Below are 19,163 nucleotides of genomic sequence, written 5' to 3' on the forward strand. Positions count from 1 at the left end.
GCAAATACACCAACTCAGTGACAATGTAACATGAAAACTTACTAGAAATAAAGTTTAAATGCCCTTTGTACAAAGGAGAAAAGCATTTTTTTAAGCACCTACATGTGAAAAAAATAAATCAAACTATTTTGCCCAGATACCCATTTGTTTTCTGTTAGTTTTGATTTACTACTGCCACAAATTCAATTAAACTACATTTATACACGATGATACCTTTGATTGGGATTGTGTGCTAGTGAGAACACTGGCAAAATTCTAACTCTACATTTTGGACCCTTGAAAATCTGATGAGCTACAAATCTGAAATATTCTATTTTGAATTACAAGAGGCATTGGAGAGGGGTTGACTAACTAAGGTAGGGTGAATGATGACAATATTAAAGGTCGACAGCATTTGCAATAGACAGGGTCATGGATCAGAAACTCAGTGTAGGGTCAAGTGGATTGCTAACAATCTTCATAGTTTATTCTTTTGTATAGGATGTGGACATCATATACAAGATTAATTGTTATATCCCATCCCTTTAACGGAGTGGCTTGCTGGGCCATTTTAGGACCATTAAGAATCAACGACACAACTGTCGATTTGGAAGATCCCAGCTGATGGCAGTACTGAGTAAGTCAGATAGAGTGAAACTTGGCTCGATAAATCACAGGTTTTATTTTCGCAATTTGGTTTTTGTGGAGATCAGTCACTGACCAATTTCACACAAGTCTGTGAATGGTCTCAAAATAAAACAGCTTCATTACACAAAGAAAAAAAATGAGATAATTTAGAAAGATCTTAAACAGCAAAAAGAAAAAGGTAACCCTTTTCCCAGCATTATCCTTCACAGACAATCAACCCAGAAAAGTATCACTCTCATCTTCATGCTTTAATTCATAGTCAGAGTCATACAGCATGGAAACAGACCCTTTAGTTAAACCAGTCCATGCTGACCATTATCCCAAAGGGAACTAGTCCCATCTGCCTGGTCCTGGCCCACATCCCCCAAACCTTTCCTATTCATGTACTTAAACGTTGTAACTGCACTCACATCATCCACTTCCTCATGAAGTTCATATCCTGTTTTTATTTTTAAAAATGCTCCTTATGCACTTTTTAAAATCTCTCTCCTCGCACCTTCAAAATATGCCTGTCTTCAAATCCCCCATCCTAGAGAAAAGACAATTACCAATAACTCTATCTATATCCCTCATTATTTTGAGGTTGTCTCTCAACCTCCAATGCTTCAGTGAAAAACATTCCAGCCTTTCTTTATAACACAAACCTTTCATACCTGGCAACATTGTGGTAAATCTCTTTTGAACCCTCTCCAGCTTAATAATATCCTTCTTATAACTGGGTGACCAGAACTGGGCACAGTATTCCAGAAAAGGCCTCACCACTGTCCTGTACAACCTCAACAGCACTTCCCAATTCTTCTACTCAAAGGACTGAGCAATGAAGTTAGGCATGCCAAACACCTTTTTAACCACCTTCTCTATGTCATGCAAACTTCAAAGAATTGTGTCTCTGCCCCAGGTTCCTTTATTCTACAACACTACTCAAAACCCTACCATTAATTTCTTAGCTAAATTAAAGTTGCAAGCAGTTCCTTGCACCATAAGACCGAAAACACAGGAGCAGAAGTAGGTCATTTTTTTCAAATCAGGTCTACTTCACTATTCGTTCAGGTCATGGCTAATCTGATTCTACTTAATACCACTTTCCTGCACTGTTCCCATAACTCTTGATTCTCTTACTGATTAAAAATCCATCTATTTCAACCTTTAATAGACTTATGATGCAACCTCAACAACACGCTGCTGTGAAGAATTCCATATATTCGCTAGTTTAAGAAATTCTCTCATTTCTGCCTAAATGGGTGACACTCGACGCTGAAATTAAGATCTCTGATGCTCTCTGCATCTACCTTATCAAGCCCACTATTCCATCTGCCAAATCTTCAAGTCACTTAACCTGTCAATATGCTGGGTGACTGTCATCCTTGCTCATTGCCTATCCACAAACTTGGTTATAACATATTCACTTCCCTCATCCAAGTCATTAACATATATTGTAAATAATTTGGTTCCAGTGCTGATCCCCATGGCACTCCACTAGTTGCAGATTGCCATCTTCAAAATGCCCCCTTATTCCAATGCTTTTCTATTCATCAGCCAATGTTCAAGTATTGCCTCCAGCACCATATGCTCTTAGCCTATTAAGTACCCCAACATGCAGTACCTTATCAAACAGTTTCAGAAAATCCAAATATATTTTACCCTCACTGCTTCCCTTTATCCTGCCTATTCCTCCCTCAAAAAGTTCTAATAAATTTATCAGGCATGTTTTCCTTATCATGAAGCAATGCTGCTGCTTGGTTATATTAGATTTTTCTAAATGCTCAACTATAAAATTTCCTTTCATTGAATATCATTTTCCAAACAACAGATCACTATGGTTAGCTTTTTTTAAAATCTTCTTTCCTTTTTGAAAAAAGGTGCTACTTTGGCAATTTTTCTATCATCCAGTCCTTTTCCAGAAACAAAGAATTCTTGCAAGATTTTCACCAGTGAAGCCACTTTCTTTGTAGCTTCTTTTAATATGTAAGGATGCAACTCTCAGGTCCAAGAGACTTAAGTGTTTAGCCCCATTAGCTCCCTAGTACTTTTTCTCGTGATAGGTTTTGTATTTACTTCCTTTTTTTTGCTGTTTGATTTTTCATTATTTTTGGAATGAGAATAGTGCATTCCATTGTGAAAACATAAGCAAAGCACTTATTAACTCTTCTGCCATTTCCTAGTTCCCCGTTGTTTCCCCAGCCTCATTTTCCAAAGGGATCTAGGTTCACTCTGGCCTTGGCCCCGTCATAATTATAACAGTTCTTCATGTCCACCTTGAGAGTATTCATAAACTTATTCTTAAACTTAGTCAGTTTTCTCATGGGTTTTCTCAGTTGTTGTTTCTCCCCATGATTCCCAAACACTAGATAATTCACTGATGTTCCTAACTGCACTTTAAAGTCCTATCTACTTAAATGACAGGAAAAGGTTTAAAGTTTTCCTTCTTCCTATGAAAGCCTAGACCACCACAAACTAAACCACTTTTCTGTTGGTGGTATAAAACAGCTCTACTTGAAAGAAACCAGATTATGGCCCTTGGCCTGTTGTTCTGTACGTCAGAGACTTTCGACTTGGTAAGAGTCATGAATCGACTCTCCAGGTAGTTTATCCAGTCAGTGAACTTAACACATGTTTTCTTGAAAATTATCTTCGAACAGTATTCATAAAGTTATTCTAAACAGTGAGCTCAAAGAAATAAGTCACCTTCACAGAACTAAAACAAAAAATCTATTTACTTTTCCTCTACATTAGAATCCAAGTTTCCAAATAATAATATTCTACAAAAACCTAGACCACAAGCGACGGGTGGACCGGATCAGGTGAAGATAGCAAATCTCCCTTCCTGAAGGGCTTTATTCCAACAGCTGTGATTTCTTAAAAAAAAAACATCAAAAGTAATGTTGATGTACCATTATTAAGATTAGCTTTCCATTTCAAATTTATTGATTGAAATAATAAAAACAATTAATAGTTCAATTTCACCAGTTTTGTCATGCTACTTGACATACCCAAGAGCATTATTCGGAGCCTCTAGATTATTAATCCAGTGGTGTTACCACTATTCCTACATTATCATAGTTACTGCACTTCAGAAGTATTCTATTAGCTGTGAAGCCCCAAGTATGTAAAACTTCTATATAGAAGCAATTTTGTTTCCGGAGATTGTAAACTGCTTCAGGTCAAAGTGAACAAATTTTTTCACTCGAATTCTGATCTAATGGATTTTTACAAAATTATTCATGAGATTTTCATGTCTCTATTAATTAAGGACATTGTCTATCCTTACTTGCCTTTGAGAAGCTTGAACTTTGCAATTCATCTAAGGTAGGTGCACCCACAGTGCAGGGAGGAACAAAGTTTCAGGTTTTATACAAAGTGGCAATGAAGGAACAGTGAAATAGTTAAGTTCCTGGGAGATGGTGGCACGGCAGTAATGTCATTAAACTCAACGGTGGCTACAAAATTACCTGATTGTTGTCAAACTCAATCTGGTCCACCGATAACCTTTTGGGAAAGCAATGTACGGTCCATCTCAGTCTGACATACATATGACTCCAGACCACAACATTGTGGCTGTATCATAACTCTCCTTTGGAAAGTCACTCCATTGTAACAGACTGTACAAGTCAAAAAGGAGTAAAACCATGCAGACTGCCTGCATTCAATCCAGGCACAGGAAATAGTAACAGCATGCACTATGCTGCAAATTCCTTCCTATTAACATCTGGAGGTTGTGCCAAAATGGGGAAGTGTGTCCCATGGTCAAGTAATATCCCTACACAGTCGTAATCACCCAAAAGTGAATAGTCGGAGGAAATTCAGATGGTAGAAGCATAGCAAAAGGTAGGACCAATATGTCTTGCCTGCAAATGAGGGGAAGGAGGAAACAATAACAGTCAAAAGACACCTACAGTGGGTTAATGCCTTTTGGAGATGAGTGGAATCAGCTGAAATCGATGCCTGGGCTCAAAATGTGAATGGAGTATAGGTAGTTCTTAAGGGAGAGTATTAGTGGGTGCCTTAATGGCTCACATTTTCCATCGAAGAGCTAGGGGAATTGACCTCAAGTACACATTTATCCAGGACCAGCAGAAATTGTGGAATGGCCTTAGCAACAAGTAAAGAGCATCAAAGGATTCAACAGTGGAATAGATGGGATGCTGGCAAAAAGCAGCAAAACATATCATCCTGTCGCAGCGAAGAAGAATTCACAGCAGAGTTGGAACTAGATGGGACAGATCAGCAATATCATAGCAAACATTGGCCTACGACTCCTACCGTTCAGCCCCTCTGACCTGTTCTGCCATTCAATGAGATCAAGGCTGATCTATAGTCTAACTCCATATACCTGCCTTTGATCAATATCCCTTAACTTATTCACTGAACAAAATTATATCTACCTCAAATTTAAAAATTAACTGATCAAACGTGCTGCAGTTATGGAAGAGAGCTCTAAATATTTACCAGTCTTTGTGTATACAAGTGCAAAACGAAAAATTCGCAGGAGCAAAATGGAAGAAAGAAGGTGACCAGATACTGCACTCAAAATTGCTCAAAGAATACAATTTCTGATGAAAACAGCAGGAATGGTAGAGATCACAACAATGGCACAGAACAGAGCAACGGATTTCCCAGGAAAAAGTGTCCAGGTCCCAATCAACCATAGAATCAACAGCAAACTAAAGTAGTCATAACCTCAGCAGGTTAGCAATAGACTCTCAGGTAAAACTCTTAAAATTTATAATGGCTGAAGGAGTGGGGCAAAGAGTAGCTGATTCCAACTCCCACCCTGACGACAATTTCTGGATTTCTGTACCAAATCAAATTTTGAATATAATTTCAGATGTTACAGCATATAGTACAAAGGAAGAACCAGGCAGAGTTAAGATGAGCTGTGTGGTCTACAGCGTTACTATTAAAGCTGTAGCTCCTACTGATGATTGGACTAAAACACAATTATTTCAATGGTGGTTAAAGCAGCACAATGCGGTGAACAAGAAAGAGAAATCATATCCATTGCTAAGAGGCAAGGAAATGGTAGCTATTCCTACGAGTCAAAGAAATAAGGGTCTCAGCAAGAGATTTGAGCATTCATTACACAGGTCACTGAAACCTAGTGAACAGGTACAGATAATCTAAAGGGCTAACACAATTCTAGCATTTATCTCAAAATAGTTACAATACAAATGAGGAAATAATGCTTCATTAGCACACAGCCTTGGTCAAACCACATTGGGACTACTGCATTTAATTCTAGACATCAAATTTTAGGATTAATACCCGGAAAGGGATAAAGAACTGATTCATTAGAATCACCAGGGTTTAAAAAGGGGAAATCTTTTAGGAAAGGTTATATAAAATGAACTTACAAACTTGAATTGAATGTTTGAAGAGTGATTGAATATGATATTTAAAAGGGATTCAACAGGTCACAGACAGATCGAGGAACTTCCAGTGGGCAACAAAACAAGGGTGCATAAAACTAAGACACTTGAGCTGAGCCACTTCCAAGTGAAATCAGGAAGCATTTTTCTCCCTACAGGGGAAGCTTGATTATTCGAATGAGATGGCTGGACGCTATTCCATTCAGATAATCGATTATTCAGTTAATCGATTAAATACCTTTTCTCTGGGACTTGGAGTTTTTAAAGTCTGCTCCCCGTTCAGGAGACTGCAGCAGCATACCGCGCGCAAGTCCCTGCCACCAACACCGCCCTGCAGAACACAACACGCAAGCCGCCACCCCCTCCCACCCCCCGGCCCCAACCAATAGCGTGCACGCCAACCCCTCTCCGGGGTAGCCGGACTGTACACCAACAGGACTGCTGCTGCTTTGTGGGCACACACAGACTTTTTACTGCAACGTTTTGACAGGTTCTATGTTTGCCCTGTACAGGAAGGACAATTTTGGAGAGATTATCTGGGGAGGGCGGGGTAGGGTACACCCCTCTGTGTAGAGGTAGAGAGGGAGAGAGGGAGAGAGGGAGAGAGGGAGAGAGGGAGAGAGGGAGAGAGGGAGAGAGGGAGAGAGGGGGAGAGGGGGAGAGGGGGAGAGGGGGAGAGGGGGAGAGGGGGAGAGGGGGAGAGGGGGAGAGGGGGAGAGGGGGAGAGGGGGAGAGGGGGAGAGGGGGAGAGGGGGAGAGGGGGAGAGGGGGAGAGGGGGAGAGGGGGAGAGGGGGAGAGGGGGAGAGGGGGAGAGGGGGAGAGGGGGAGAGGGGGAGAGGGGGAGAGGGGGAGAGGGGGAGGGAGAGGGAGCGAGAGTTAGAGGTAGAGAGAGAGGGGAAGAGGGCAGGAGGTTAGTCATTTCAAGACGGCACCTGTTTAATCAAAAGACGCGGTCAGTGTTGGAAACGTGTTTGATATAATGTTTCTATCGGGACCTCGAGGTCTCCTTCTGATAATCCGATTTTCAGATAATTGGTATTCAGATAATCAAAGTCCCTGTGTATAGGGCTAGGGATCTCTGATCTCGTGGATAAACAAAGTTGAACTGCAGATCAACCATGATCAATAGCAGAAAGAATTAAGGAGCTGAATGGCCTATTATAATCTGGTTGAGACCTGCAAGCTTTGTTTGGACATCCACAACCACAGATTTTTACTTAGAGAATAAAGCCACAAGGTCCACTGCTTAAAGCAAAAAACCTTTATTGTGCTAAAATGGAATAGCTCGAATAATAATGATACTGTACTCAAAGAGTCAGTTACGTTAAAGATAGTAAAGCATAATAAATATAATTACATGAAATCTATATTGAACTTAAATTAAACTTCTTTCTGAACCTACTTGGCTTACACTCGCAAAAAGCTAGTCAAATACTTATTAGAAGTTGAAGATTATCCACTTGATCAGTCACGCTTCAGAAGATTTGCAGAATAATTGGGATTTACTGAACCTTCTACAACATCTGGCAATGTTGCCTCAAAATCTCCACCTCTTTTTGCCCTCAGACACAAGAAAAGGCAGGGAATAGGAAAATACAAATTACATGAAGGCAGATGGGATTAGTTTAGAACGGCATCATGGTCAGCACAGACACTGTAGGCCAAAGGGCCTGTTCCTGTGCTGTATTGGAGGAGTCACCAGACTCTAAATATTAACCCTTTCTTCTGACAGATGTTGCTAACCTGAGTTTCTCCAGCAATTTCTCTTTTTCTCCTGTGCTGTACTATTGTACCCAAGGCTCATATAGTCCCAATTCAATCAGTTGTTGGTAGCATCTTTAAGCGCACCTATTCCAAGTCACAACGCTTGTTCCAACATGTCTTAAATTTGGAGTCTTGCATGTTGCAAAGCTGCCTGTCTCTTTTCTCAGCTTGACTAGCCCAGAAGTCCCACTCAATGCTCAGAATCCTTTAATTATTAAGAAGTTATCAACAGTCAAAATTTGAACTGAATTCTAATATAATGAGACGCTCCCTGTATCCAGCTTGATATCAATTAAACAGCATGAAAACATAAGTCCTCACAGGAATCTATACACAAGTAATTATGTTCTGGCACCCTTGGATTTATTTTTTTAACACCTCCCATGCAGTTTGATTTTACAAGAGATCTTCGAGAAAAAATTAATCTAAGGAACCAACACCCCAACATAAAATAACGCTTTTTTCAAAACAACACGCATCATCACGCCACTTCTAGTCGTGAAATCTATGCAAAAGTCTTATAGAAATCCCAGAAAGCTATGCAAAATTCCTTTTCTCAAGAAAGCACATGTAAGCTTTGGGCACAGATTGAACTAAATCTGTTACAACTGCTGATTTATTAGAGTGAACTGAGCTTTAATAGTACAATGGCTCTCAACAAGTGCAACTGAGGGTTTTAGTTTGGTGAAAAATTCAAAGAAAACAATTCAAGATCAAGGACAATATTGTAAAACCTAGAGGCTTACATTCTGAAAACAACATATCTTTTACCTCATTATAACAAATATCCGTTGTATCTCAAAACAAGTGATACTTATTTTAGCTTTACTGCATTTTATTCCAAAAGTATTTTGGTGTAGCAGGTTCCACATTTTTAATTCAATGGTAAAACACTAAATGCACACATTAAAGTGACTGACAAGGTCAGCAAACTCTGAATGATTACCATCCAATATTATAATGGCTGCTCATTTGATGAGATTTCACCTTGATTTTTAATCATAATCCTCAACTTACCCAATTTACTTGCTGTTTAGTTATTCTGCATGCTGCCTCATTGTTTACAGCACATTTGTTATGCATTTCAAGCTAACTTGAGCATCAGAGACACTTAAATAAAGACAGAAAATTGTGGAAACACACAGGAGGTCTGGCAACGTCTGCAAAGAATGAATAACTGAAGGAAGGTAACTATCTGAAACATCAACCCTACCCCTCTCACCACAAATTTATAGCACTCTGTCTTGTCATTATTCCACAATCTGCAATATTTTGCTTTTGTGTTAAAAGTACCTTAAGACTTAAGCAACCCTGGAACTGAATGAGAACTGGCAGTATTAGGGCTTTCAGGCTGAATGCCCAGAAGGAACAGGGTTGTATCCATATTTCTTTTTAACTTTGAGAGCAAATTGATATCAATCACATTTAATTACTGTGTCATACATTTACACCATTACTTCGTTTAGTGTGAATTTGTCTGTTATTTTTGAGCAAATCTAAACTTTAGAAGAAGATTAGAACTTTTGCTTATTTTTGACAATGATGAAAAAGTAAAATTTAATTCTCAGCAAATTATAGGCTATACAACTGCTAGAAAACCAATGACTTTTGGATTAACACAGTAACAACTTGAATTAAACAAGAATATTTCACACGCTACAAAATGAAGAACAGAGAATGCTTTTTTTAAAAAATCCTAAAGAGAAACAGCATCTGCCCAGAAAACACATTTTAGAATGTGAACTCTTGTTCAGAATTACCTTAAAACTTTGCACAAAAGCCAAATGCTTGCCTGACTGCAAAATCAAAGAATGCACAAGGAAGTCAGGGTGATTTTGGAGTCAATTTACATGAAAGATGTGACCTAGAATTTCAAATATATATGCAATACTCAAACTACACATTAGTCCCTAAACATCACATTCACGATTGAATTTGATAACTTTTGTTTCAATGGCTGAAACCTCCAGTTAAAGCTGGATACTCACAAAAATGGGAGGTGGGGTGTAAGTGGAGAGATGGGAGGTGCTTTCACTAACCCGCAATAGTCTTTTTCATTTTCCTGTTTGGTAGCCAAAAACCATAAGTTGGGCAAGCTAGGATCCATGGACACATAACTGAGTTTGCAATTTTATATATTAGCTGTCCTGCAAACTCTTTCTGAAATTACTAACATGTCATTTCTGTTTCTGTATTCAAATATACTTGAGCAGATAACATTGGAAGTTCAAACTATTTATAGCTACCAGAAAAATGTTAAAGTAATCAGTAAAAAAAGTTGTCAATAATAGTTGAATATTAATAAAATAGCTGCGTATATTACATTTGTTTCACTTGCATTATCAATGCAAAGCTAATCTTGAAGTCATACAAAACTTATGTAAATAACTTACAGCATGTTTAAAATACAACCAACTCCCTGCACAAAACCTAGATACATAAACTTCCTGAAAATTATCCACTGCATGATGTAAACAAACAGAAAATGCTTCACTCACAAAATGCAAACTTCTTAGTCAGACCTGTTTAGCAAAGTTTCCACATAAATAAAACTGTTTCTGGCCTTTGCAGAACAAACCTTGGTCGTGTTTACAGACACACACACACATTACTATTTCAATATATTTGAAGCCGTGCACTTATAGCCATATAGTTGTTTTGCAGTATTAATCTGCAAAGCCTGTGGGTCAGTCTGTGAACTCAAGCATCATTGCATTTGATTAGGTTATTCATCCCAAATAATCAAGTGCAGCTTGATTAATCAGGTCAAAATAAACCAAGAGCAACAGAATATTGTGGGGGGTCCTGAAATGTATGCATCCTTTCAATCAAAATTGAGGGAACAGAGTATATTTGGTGCTTCTTGGCATCTCAAGTTGCTCTAAAGCACTTCATAACTAATGAAATAGATTTGAAGTGCTGTCATTATTGTAATGTGGTTAATAGTTAAATGATGCACTGAAGCTCCTACAAACAGCAATTAAATAGCTAAAATAATTTATTTTCGATGTTGACCAAGAACAAACATTAGCCTCTGAGCCAGTAGAACATTGTTACTGTTCTTTGTAATTTACTATGGGATTCTTTTATATGTCATTTTAAACATACATCTGAAAGACAGTACCTCAGAAGGAACATTCCCTCAGCACTGCAGCGAGGTGCCAGCTGATCATGTATGCTCAGGTATCTGGAGTGTGGTTTGAAATCACAATTTTCTCACTTAAGTAGTGAATATGCTACTAGTGAGTGAAGGTTAACTATTATTTATTTCAATTGTGTCTTCAAGAATCAGTTTTCTATTTTGTCAGCCAAGCATAAAACCTCTGCTCTGTTGCAGAAATGGCTCAATTTTTATTTCCTTTCATTTGAATAGAAATTTCCCCAAATTGAATATTGGTAAAACTAAAGGCACCATTCACTGACTTCTCAACCATTACAAACAACGTTATCTTGTCACCAATTACATGATTTTCCCAGAGCATGGTATCTGGTTGAAGCCAACTGTGCTGAGACTAAGCTGAGATTTTGACTATGTAAACTCACCATTACAAAACTGCTGACACTCATCTCTGCAGCACTGCTTGTGTCTATGCCTGCATCAGCAGTGCTGAAACCTCCTGTCCATGTTTTGGCTACCTGCAGGCTAAAGCTCTGCTGACCTGACTCCCTCCTTCCATCTTGCAAAACTACATTAATTCAAAACCGCACTATTCCCATGTTGGTGAGCGTAAACATTACTCAATCTTTTACCTTTGACTGTGACACTGAATGACCGACATTAGCTCCAGATTCTTAATGTCTTCAATTTAAAATCAGTCTGTTGTTCAAATGCTTCCATGGTCTCATACCTCCCAAATGTTGTACACTCCTCCAATATAACCCATCAGGACCTAAATATTCCACCAGTTATGGCCTCATCAACAGCAGTAGCTTATTTTGCCCTATTATCGAAACAGTTGGACATCTAGAATCATAGAATCATGCAGTACAGAAAAGGCCCTTCAAGACTGCATCAACAAAAACTACTCTAAATCTACACTAGTCCCACTTTCAAGTACATGGTCCATAGCCTTGACTATTACAACATTTTAGGTCATCATCCAAGTACCTTTTTTTAAAAAAGGTTTGAGATTTCCTGTCTCAACTACCCCACCAAGTTGTGCGTTTCAGATTCCCACCATCCTCCAGATGAAAGCAATATTCCCAAAATCCTCTCTAAATTTCTGCATCTCACCTTCAAATTATGGCTCTTCAAAGGGGGCACCTTCAATTTCCTCCCTTATTTCCCATAATAACCAGGACACACACCCAGGTTTAGATGAGTTTTGCCCACTTTTAAGCACACCAAAATCTTTAATATCGCCTCACTCCTATCATAAGATATAGGCCTAGAATTACACCACACAGCCCAGAGTCTACTGCAATATTCACTCATGGCTGATGTGTTTTTCAACCCCATTCTTCTGCCTTTCCTCCAGAATCCTTGATCCCCTCACAAATTCAGACTCAATCTCAATTCAAGGTCCACTCACTGACTTGGTCTCCACAACCTTGTCCAGCAATGAGATCCACAAATTATCTACACTGACTGAAGAAATTCCTCATTTCAGATCTAAAGGATTGCCAGTTCAAGCTGAAGCTGTGCCCTTGGATCCTAGTCTTTCCTTGTAGTGGAAACATCTCCACATCCACTCTATCCAGGCCCCTCAGCATTCTGCAAGTTTCAATTAGATCCCCCTTCCCACATCCATCTAAACTCCATCAAGTACAAGCTTGAAGTACTCAACCGCTTCTCATACGACAAGCCCTTCTTAAGATCATTCTTATAAACCACCTACGGACTTCCTCCAATGCCAGCACATCCAACCTTAGGTACAGGCACCAGAATTACTCATAATATTCCAAAAGCAGTCTGACCAGAGCCTTATACAGCATCAACAGAATATCCCCGCTCTTGTATTCTTGGCCTCTCAAAACAAACATTCACTACATGCAGAGACCTATTATTCCACCTGTTAACGCTCGACTCATATCAACTGTAACATTTTTTGATCTCGCTGGTTATAAAGCCCTGAATTTGGGTGCTCTCTCCACTTCACCTGACGAAAGAGCAGTGCTTCGAAAGCTTGAGATTTTACAAACTTGTTGGACTATAACCTGGTGTCTTGTGACTTGTGACCTTGTCCATTCCAGTCCACCACTGGCACCACATTCTCTTGAAATGAATGTTAACATTACATTTGTCTTCCTAACTGCCAACTGATCCTGCATATTAACTCTAAAAGAGACTTTGTTCAGGATTCTCTATGTTTCAGATTTCCAAAGCCTTTCTTTATTCTGAAATTGGTCTGTTTCTATTCTTCCAAACCCAGTTCATAGAATACAATGTGGGGGAGTGTGAGGCTATCTGCCACTTCTTTGTCCATTTTCTTAGCCAGTCTAAGTCCTTCTTCAGCATCCCCACTTCCTCAACACCTATCTGTCTATCTATCTTTGCACTGCCTGCAAACTTAGCAACAATGCTTTTAGTCCCTTTGTCCAGATCACTAATGTATAACATGAATAGCTGTGGTCCCAACACAGACTGCTGTGGAACTGCCAGCCTGTAAAAGACTCCTTTATCCCTGAATTCTGCATTCTGCCAGTCAGCCAATCTTCTATTTATGCCAACACTTCACCCCTAATACCATGGGTACGAAACTTATTTTGCACTCTGCTGGGCAACACCTGGTCAAAGGCCTTTTGGAAATCCAAATGGATCATGCCATTAATGGGCATGTGAATACAAAGGGTGTTGAGGGATATGGGCCAAATGCTGGCAAATGGGACTACAGGAGATTGGGATGTCTGATTGGCATGGATAAGTTGGGTTGAAGGGTTTGTTGCCATGCTTGCAAACCTGCTTGTGACCACCTCAAAGAATTCCAACAGATCTGTAAGGCATGACTCTGCCCTAACTGACCACACACTCCGCAAACTCTTCCTTAATTATGGATTCGAAGATCTTACTAACAAGAAATGTCAGGCTAACTGTCCGATGGGTTTCCTGTCCTCTGCGCCTCTCCCTTTTTAAACAGGGGTGTTACATCAGCCATTTTTCAGTCCTCTGGGTCACTCCTTGACTCCAGTGATTTCAGAAAGATCACCACCACTGCCTATACAATCTCAGCTAGCTCTTCCAGAAGCCTGGGGTGTAGTCCACCTGGTCCAGATGATTCATCCATCTGCAGACCTTTCAGCTTCCCCAGTCCCTCCACCATTTCTTTCTTCCCCATTACTATTTATCTAACCTCATTTTCCAACAGTCCAATGCCCACTATTGTCTCTCTCTTACTTTCTAAGATACCTAAAAAAACAAAAACTCTTGCAATCTTCTGTCATATTAGCTAACTTAGCCTTATAGTTAATCTCCTTACCATTTTTTCAGTTATCCACTGCTGGCTCTTAACGACTACACAATCCTCTAGTTTCCCCACTTATCTTCAACACTTTGTATATGTTATGTTTTGCTTTTATACTGCCCCTGACTTTCCTTGTTAGCCGTGGTTGCCTCAGCCTCCCCTTATTGCATTTCTTCTTCCCTGCCTTCTGAATTATCCCCAGAAACTCCTGCCATTGCTGCTTGACCATGCTCTCACCTATTCCTCCTTCGTGTCTTTGTTGTTACCTTTACTCAATTGTAATGCCATTACATCTGATTCCAGCTTTTCTCCCTTGAATTGCAGGATACTTTCTATCATATTATGGACATATATGCACACATTTTAAAGAGAGGTTCTTCACCTTAAGCTCCCTAATCAAATATGCTTCAATACGCTTCACGAAATCCATTTCTGCTTATTCCTTTGTGGGTTTGACCACATGCTATTCCAAAATAAATCTCGTACATATTCTGCAAATTCCTTTCCTTGCGATTTGCTTCCAACCTGGCTTTCCCAGTCCACCTACATACTGAAGCCCCCTACAATTGTTATAATAATGTCTTTCTTAGATGCCTCTTGTATCTCCTGATTTATTTTTTGCCCGACATCCTGGCTATTACTAGGAGACCTGTTTACTATCCCCATCTAGGTCTTTTTCCCTTTGCAGATCCTCAATTATATCCATATAGATTCTATGCCTTCCAACTTTATGTAACTTCTCACTATCAATTTAATTTAATTTCTTACAAATAAGGACAGGCAGAGTTGAGGTGCCTTAACTCCATAGGACATGCATCCTTGGATATTCAGTTCCCAACCCTCATCCCCTTACAGCCACATCTTTGTGATACCCATAACACTGTACCTGCCAATTTTAAGATTTAAGCTCGTTGTTTCATATACTACATGCATTTATAAGTACAACACCCTTCGTCCTGCACTGACTGCCCCCACCCCCTCACTCCTTCGCATGGTCGTCCTTTCACCTGCTGTTCTTGAAGTTAGGTTCCTGATCCTTTCCACACTCTTTCCTATTATTTGTTCTGGAAACTTTAGTAACCTGCAACCCCTCTCTCACTTCAACTTTTTCCATAATCTTCCATGCAACTGAATATGCCCCACACGTATTCTGATGGAGAGAGTCACTAGACTCTAAATGTAAACTCTACTTTCCCTCCACAGATGCTGCATAGCTTCTCCATCAATTTCTCAGTTTTACCCAAATCTACTCAAAATCTTCTCAACATTGAGTCTTTAGAATTCTAGTTAACTCTTCAGTCACTACAGTTGAAATTGTATCAGCTAATACAAAGGGTGAGACCTTCCCTGTCACACCTTCACAGCCTCAAGATCAGTATCATATAAGTGCAACAGGTTGGTAGTTAAGTGATAGCTTTCTCTTTCGAACTGTGACATTCAATGCTGTGTCACACAGAATAGAACCCACCAATACATCCTTGGCACAGTAATCTTCAGGACTGTGGAAATGCATTCCAGAATATTTACTAATGTTTATGATTTTGTTAAAAGTGAGAGATCTTATGCACCATACTGCAATTTAACATTTTGTATATTAATAAATCATAGACAAATATTGTGGATTTTTACACTGCACACAATGCTCATCCCTTTAACAATAAATTTCCATCAACATTTGGATTTTTGCAACATTTAAAAGGAACCACATTTTCATGATTATCTTGACAGGCATTTATTTTCTCTTTTGGGGCGGAAAAAATTGAAAACAATTCCAGGAAAGAGAGGGTAAGCAGAAATTTGCTAGATGAGGAGATTATGTCATGTTAATTATATCCATAATAAAAAATACAGCACGCTTGCAAAATATAGACACTAAGTATTAAAACAATCAACTGTATAATATTTTTGCACAGGAAAACCTCAAACATCGGAAATGAAACTGCGGTTTATTCAAAATGTAACTACATACTTCCTTATTCAACCATGGTTGTTAACCACACATTTAATAGGAGTATTTCAGCAATCCTACCACTAAAGTCAATTGATAGCAAAGAAAAATCATGCACAAAATCATCTGAAATAGTGTAGCACATGCTACTCACTGGAAATAAACAGAAAAGACTTGACATGTTAAAATTATGCTGCTTATTGCTCATTTTACTTTGTCACTTAGAATATCTATCACACAGAATACTTCCAGGTCACAAAGAACTTATCAATATAGTAGTCAACTTTGCCCTGTAAAACCGTTCCAACATCCAATTAATTCATGACTGGCTTGTATCTCTGCTCTTTGTAGTATGGTCATTTATTTCATAAAATGAAAAATGTTCTGCACAGAGGTTAACATTTTTGATTACAGATGTAATGAACATTGCATTGAACCACTTTTCTCTGCCAAGTTTCTCTTTGCAGCACAGCTCTTGATACTCACTCTAAGTATCCACTGATCCTGGTCCAGAAAGTTCCAAGTGATTCAGCCTTTTGAGAAAGTTGCAGATCACCACAATCTTGCTAGGTGAAGTTTGTTTTCCAATTTAACTTTAAATGTCTCAGCTCCAATTTTATTCTGGATTCCCCATGAAGAGACCTCATTATATATACCCTACATAATTGTGCTATGATTTTCAAAATCACAATTAGATTATCCCTTAATTTTGAAGTTCAAAATTGCCGCAATCTTTTGAGACCCGATATAATTGCAGTGACTCTGTTGGAGCTCCCAAACAGTGATAAATGTGTACCAACATGGATAAGATCTACTACCTCAAGGAAAATAACTAAACGCAAAGAATCAAAATCAGAAATCTTTATTATTCTGTAACAGAACAGCTCACATGAATCATGAATAGTTAAAGTTACTGCTTTCACACCTCTACCATGTGGTCCAGATAATAGGTGTGGTACTCATGAAGTTGATGGGAGCCTTTAACACATGAAGTTCACTTAAAGTACAGTTGGTCAACTTCAAAGTCTTTGTTCCCTTTATGTTCTGTTGACCTGACAGCAATTTGTTTCTGGAGTGGATGGGTAGCTCCTTTTGGGGTGTAGGATAAAAAAACTAACTTAAAGCTTGTTCCACTAAGGGCAACATTTTTCTGCAAATGCTCCTAGCCCCATAAAAATCACCATTCTTTTTCCCTTTCTCATGTCATTGGATCTCTGTCAGCATTTATTTATTCCCCTGGTCAATATGTTTCCTTGAAAGTCAGTTAGTTACTTCCTGTACAAATGAATTGCAGCTCCTCTTCAACTTCACTTACTGACATTCATTTCAGAGGCAAGTTTGTTGATACTGCTTTTCCCAATAGAGTCATAGAGATGTACAGCACAGAAACAGACCTTCCGGTCCAATTCATCCATGCTGCCCCCATATCTTAAATTAATCTTGTCCCAATTAATCTTGCAGCATTTGGCCCAAAGTTGCCTCAGGAAGTTTAAATCTTTCTCCTCTGGCCTTAAAATCTATGCATATTCCTCATTCCTGAAAAAGGACTCATGCCCGAAACGTCGATTCTCCTGCTCTTGGATGCTGCCTGACCTGCTGCCCTTTTCCAGCAACACATTTTCAGCAGTTAAAATCTATGCATCCTAGTTTTGGATTCCTTGACTATTCACCCTATCCATGGCCCCCATGATTTTATAAACATCTACAAGATCATCCCTCAGCCTTCAATATTCCAGGGGCAAAAAAACAGCCACAGCTTACTCAGCTGCTCCCTTCAACTCAAACTCTCCAATCTCAGCAATATCCTTGTAAACCTTTTCTGAACCCATTCTTATAGCAGGAAGATCAGAATTGAACACAGTATTCTTAAAGTGGCCATATCGATGTCTCGTATAGCTGCAACTTGACATCTTAACTTCTACACTGAATGCGCTGACCAATGAAGACAAGCATGTCAAATGCCTTCTTCACCACCTGTTTATCTGCAACGCCAATTTCAAGGAATATACACCTGCACCCCTAGGTCTCTCTGCTCGGCAGCACTGTCTAGGGTCCTACTATTAACTATACAAGTCCTGCCATGGTTCGCCTTACCAAAATTCAACATTTCTCAGTTATCTAACTTAAACTCCATTTGTCAGTCCTCGGCACACTAGCCCATCTGATCAAGATCTCATTGTACTCAGAGGGTACTTTCTGCGCTGTCCACTACACCTCCAGTTTTGGCGTCATCTGTAAACTTACTAACCATACCTCCTAAATTCACATCCAAATTACTTACATAAATATCAGCAAGCAGTGGATCACTGGTCACAGACCTCCTGTTCAAGGAGCGATCCTCTGCTATCACTCTGTCTCCTACCTTCAAGCCAATTTTGTATCCAACTGGCAAGTTCACTCTTAATTCCATGCGAGCTAACCGTGCTAACCAGGCTACCATGCGGAACATTGTCAAGTGCCTTGAAATAGTCTGTATAGACAACGTCCGTTCTGACTTCAACCTTGCCACTTCGTCAAAAAAGAACCTCAATCAAGTTAGTGAGACACAATGTCCCATGCAAAGCCACGTTGCCTACTCCTGATCAGTCCTTTCCTTTCCAAATGCACGTAACATCCTGTCCCTCAGAATCCCCTACAACAACTTACCCATCGCTGACGTCAGGTTCACTGGTCTACAATTTCCAGTCTTTTCCTTACCACCTTTCTCAAACAATGGCACCAGATTAGCAACCCTGCAGTCTTCTGCCACCTCACACATTACTTCATGATACAAATATCGCAGCAAGGGGCTCAACAATCTCTTTCCTAGCTTCCCACAAAGTATAAGTAAACTAATTATTGAATGAATTGTTACAATACCTTCCAACTTCAACGGTGGCCTATAGAAAGGGGTGTGTGTCAGTTACTGGAGCCAATTCTATTGTATTACAATATACTTCACCCTCACTACCTTGCTGCCTCAATACCCCTTTAGTAAAGGGACTTAACTAAAGGCGGCATGGTGGCACAGTGGTTAGCACTGCTGCCTCACAGCGCCAGAGACCCGGGTTCAATTC

The 19,163-nt window shown here is 39.4% G+C and overlaps 1 protein-coding gene across 1 annotated transcript in view; it reads right to left on the minus strand.

Moving 5' to 3' along the window:
• The window catches only part of LOC122565383 (guanine nucleotide-binding protein G(q) subunit alpha), a 112,747-nt gene that overhangs the window by 41,463 nt on the left and 52,121 nt on the right, over positions 1-19,163 (minus strand). The window lies entirely within an intron of this gene.

Source organism: Chiloscyllium plagiosum, unplaced genomic scaffold, assembly GCF_037043375.1.
Source record: "Chiloscyllium plagiosum isolate Xiang-an unplaced genomic scaffold, Cpla_swu_hap1 HiC_scaffold_28, whole genome shotgun sequence".
Taxonomy (NCBI): domain Eukaryota; kingdom Metazoa; phylum Chordata; class Chondrichthyes; order Orectolobiformes; family Hemiscylliidae; genus Chiloscyllium; species Chiloscyllium plagiosum.